At 35.6% G+C, this 4129-nt stretch overlaps 1 non-coding gene across 1 annotated transcript; it reads left to right on the top strand.

The window, feature by feature from the left end:
• The first annotated feature begins 3511 nt into the window (after positions 1–3511).
• LOC129012054 (U6 spliceosomal RNA) lies at positions 3512–3618 on the top strand. The gene has a single exon (XR_008493550.1). It is a non-coding gene; the product is annotated as a U6 spliceosomal RNA (small nuclear RNA).
• The last annotated feature ends 511 nt before the right edge of the window (positions 3619–4129 follow it).

Genomic DNA, 4129 nt, shown 5'->3' with positions numbered 1-4129 from the left:
TAAAAATTACTATTATTTTTATTTTACTGATGAGGGAACTGAGGTTTAGTGAGGTTGAGTAACTGTCCACTCAAATAGTAAGAAACAGAACCAAGACTCAATGTCCTCCTTACGTCAGTTTGTTTACAAAGTTTTATAATATATTTTTAAAGGCTCTATTCTTTACAAAATAGTGCACATCCTTTAAAAATTCATGTGCATCCTGTCATGCAAAAGTTTCCTTAGCTATATAGTGATAAGTGGTACTGACAGATCACAGGAAATACGCTTGTTCAACTTCACTATGAAATGGCAATCTGCATTCCGCAAGAAGTGTTACAATTTACACCCTCATCAAAAGTGAAGGAGAGTTTCTGTGGCCCCACATTGTTGCGAGCACCTGATACATCCTCATAGTTCAATCTTCTCTAATTTTGTAGTTTTAATTTTCTTTGCCCTGATTAATGAGATTGAATATCTTTTCAAATATTGATAGAATATTCTTGTTTTGTCATCTTTGAAGTTTGTGCTCATTGATTTTTTTTCATTTGTCTTATTGGGTTTTCTTTTCCTTTTTTTCTTTTTCTTTTTTGATTCACAGAAGTATCTAGATACACTACACACTAATCCTTTGTTGTTTACATGTATTGCAAATACCTCCTCCAAGTTTGTAGCATTTTTATTCACTCTCTTTATGGTACCTTTTAGGAAAGAGAAATCATTGGATATTTTCCCTTATGTTTTGTGCTTTTTGTATCTATTTAAAGAAACTTTTCTCTACTAAAAGGTCCATCAGTTGCAAGGTTTTCTTCTGAACATATCATAATTTTTCCTTTTATCTTCCTAAATTTGGTTTGCATGTGGATGTGAAGTAGAGATCTGTGATATATATTTTCAGAGCCCCATCCATACTCCTTAGCCCCTCTCAGATCTCTCCCAGAGCTCACCCAGAACTTTAGGGAAGAAGAATTCTACATTTGGTTTTTCACCTTAGGCATCTGATTGAGGGTATTCTCTGGCTACTGAGGCAGGTTTGGCTCATACACAGAACTGTCTGGAACAGGACCAAAGTCCCAAGAGTAAACTTCAGCCTAAGAAAGAAAAGTATCCCAACTTCTTCCTATGTATGAAGTTCCCCACAATGCTAACCAACCTCATTCAGCACAATGATAGCCAACTTTCAACATACATTTCTTCACCCCTGAATGGGACAATTGTAAGGGACTTTTTACAGTGTCTCTGAGATTCACAGTAGACTTGAGCCCTTGTTCCCCACAATGATAACCAACTTATTAACATGCATTTTATTATTTTTCCCTCCTCTAATTTATTTCCTCACTCACTGACTTGCTTCCTGAGACCACCTACCAAATAAATACTTTTATTTGAATTCTTCATTCAATTTTGGTTATTGTAGTAACCCAAAATGTTTTAGAAAGCAAACCTTCATGATGAGATACTATAACTAGGTTACTTGCCAGTCGGATGGCAAAGGGTTTTCATTGCTCTAATAAATGGGATGGTAATGAACACTTTTATGCTTCAGTATCGCTTTACTGAGACTCTCACATATGGTGGACTGAGAGGAAGCACAGGTAAAAGCGGAAACACTGACATATACATATTTCCGTATAAATATAATATATATGCATTCTACAGAAGTTCTACAATTTACACACACAAACACACACACACACGTGTGTGTATGTCTGTGAGGATAGTGATGTTGGCTGGGTTTTTTCAACTATGGTGGAATGATGAAAACAAACAAACAAACAAAAAACATGCTCATGTCACCCAAATATTAGTTTAGGGCCTGCTATGAAAGCAGAAGGCCTCTATTGTGTCTTTAAAGAGACTCTGACCTCCTGCAGCCAGAAGGCAGAATATGCTGAAAATCAAGATTAATATTTGTTTGTAAGGATGGTAGGAGTTAAGAAGAAGCTGAATTAATAGCCATTGCAAGTCTTCTATGTCAAAAATAGAGTCCTGATAAGACGCGTCTCAGAGAGAGATACCTTAGCTCCCAGATTGCGCTGAGCACTATGGGCCAGCAGAAGAAGACTCCTCTCCCTTGCTAGAGAAGAGCAGATTCCATAATTTCAAAACCACAGAAAGCCGATGATTCACAAGATGAGTTTGTTCTCCTCAATACAAAACAATTAAATAAAATTCAATGACAACAATAAATTCAATGTCTCACCTTACTGATTATATCTAGGTTCCTGGAGCCAGTCCAGGTACACTGCTAGAATGGCACCTTGCTGCTTGGAAATGATGCTTCCACATCGGTAGCTCTCAAAGTATGGTCTACAAATCCCTACATGTCTTACAAACCTTTCTGGGAGTCCACAAGTTCAAACAATTTTCAAACTAATGATTTTTGCCTATTCTGCTTGGTTGACATTTCCACTGAGAGTAGCAAAGCAATGGTGTATTAAATTTCTGGTGCCTTAGCAAAAAAGTTAAAACAGTGGCACCACACTGCACTAATATTCCTCACTGCCAATTTTTAAAATCAGTTTTTCTAGGGTTTTACTTGATGAAGCAGTTAAAATCATTATTAATTTTTAAAATTGATCCTTGGGAACATGTCTTTTTAATATTCAATGTGACAAAATAAGAAGTATGCATAGAGCTTTTACTGCATACCAAAGTATGAGAGTTTTATCAAGGGAAAGCACTTCTGAAATTATTTCAAAATTATTTCCATAAAGGGGCTGAACAAGCCCCTTCAATGGAACAACATTTTGCCTTGAAATTAAGAATTGACAGGCATATAGTGGTTATTCAGACTTGGTTATTTGGCAGTCATTTTCCCAGAAATGAACGAAGTAAGCCTGCCATGTCAAAGAAAACAACTGATAGTATTTGTTACCAATGATAAAATTGGAGGCTTCAAGTAAAAATTAGAACTGTGGCAAATTTCTACATTATACCTTGAATTTGACCCACTTCTCGGTACTTAAAGACTTTTTAATGAGACCGGTGATTTTATTAAATAATGTGACTTTTAAAATATTGTACAATGGAATACATCAACATTTCGAAGATCTATATAACTCAGTGAGCTAATATTTTCCAAATGTGTGATGTTACAAGACCATGCATAGCTAAAGAATTTATTTAAGGTGCGTGATAGGCCAGTGAATTTTAATCCAGCAGAAGATGAAAAGTTCACGGAAATTCTTTCAGATTCCATATCACGACTGTACTTTAAGAAACTACTACTTGCCATGTTTTTATGTAGTATTGAAGAATATTCACAACTATTTGAAAAGGCTATTACAGTATTCTTCCCTTTTCCAACTACATATTTTGTGAAGCTTGATTTTCTACATATACGTCAGACAGAACAGCATTTAAGTACATACTGAATCCAAAAACAGAAAAATCTAGCTATCTTCTGTTGAGTTTGGTATGAAAAGACTTTCAAAATGTAAATGAATGCCACTGTTCTCTCTTCTATTTTATATTTAAAATTTGTCATAAAAATATATTAGATAAAATACATAAGCTTTACAGAAATGGAGTGCTCGCTTCAGCAGCACATACACTAAAATTGGAACAATACAGAGAAGATTAGCATGGTCCCTGCACAAGGATGACACGCAAATTGGTGAGGCGTTCCATCTTTTTTTATTATTACAGTAGTCTGTATTATTTCATATCCAAAAAACGATCAATATGAAGAATGGGATGAACTAATCAATACTGTGATTGAAGACAATAGCACCATTTGCCTGGGAAATGAAAGACAAAACAACTGGAAAACTATTAAAATTGTTGAAGAAGTCAATTTGCTACTCATGGAATAAACATATACTGTATTCACAATGACATATACTATATACTATGGAATTAAAATCACATTTCTGGCTGGGCACAGTGACTCACATCAATAATCCCAGCACTCTGGGAGGCCAAGGTGGGAGGATCACTGGAGATCAGGAGTTCAAGACCAGCATGGGGCAACACAGTGAAATTTCCAAAGAATAGGGCTAACTCCACGTGTAGCATCTACATGTGGACAAATATGAGTGTTTCCTGATTAAATAACCTAAGTGTCATCTCCATGAATGCATGTATACAACTTTGTTGGATTTAAGGCTCCTCATCTCAACCCCACTGGAGGTAAACATTATAAATG

The sequence above is a fragment of the Pongo pygmaeus genome, chromosome 14 (genome assembly GCF_028885625.2).
Source record: "Pongo pygmaeus isolate AG05252 chromosome 14, NHGRI_mPonPyg2-v2.0_pri, whole genome shotgun sequence".
Lineage (NCBI taxonomy): Eukaryota > Metazoa > Chordata > Mammalia > Primates > Hominidae > Pongo > Pongo pygmaeus.
Note: the sequence above shows the minus strand (reverse complement) of the source record. Positions and strands in the feature narration are given on the sequence as shown.